Genomic DNA, 363 nt, shown 5'->3' with positions numbered 1-363 from the left:
AACATGATATCATCATACTGAACTTAAAAACAAGGCTTGCATTTTATCGATCTATTTTATATGTAAATTACAGCAATTTGCTTCACAAATCTAAAGAAAAGCTTACTCATATCAGTGAAAAGTGGACTTAAAATACTTAATATTATGGACCAGCATGAGCAAATATATTAATACTTTAATTAAATGATGATTAATTAAAATGATGACTTTGAGATTCCTGTCATAAGTCTTTGGGTGAAATATCAGAGAGGAGTCTGAAGAAGCCTAATGGATAGAAGGCGCCTTCTCCCCCCTCTGAAGATGGTCTATGCACATATCTACCTACCGATCAGAATATCTGTATCAGAGTACAAATATTTAAAA

This window comes from Crocuta crocuta, unplaced genomic scaffold (assembly GCF_008692635.1).
Source record: "Crocuta crocuta isolate KB4526 unplaced genomic scaffold, BGI_CrCroc_1.0 scaffold101, whole genome shotgun sequence".
Lineage (NCBI taxonomy): Eukaryota > Metazoa > Chordata > Mammalia > Carnivora > Hyaenidae > Crocuta > Crocuta crocuta.
Note: the sequence above shows the minus strand (reverse complement) of the source record.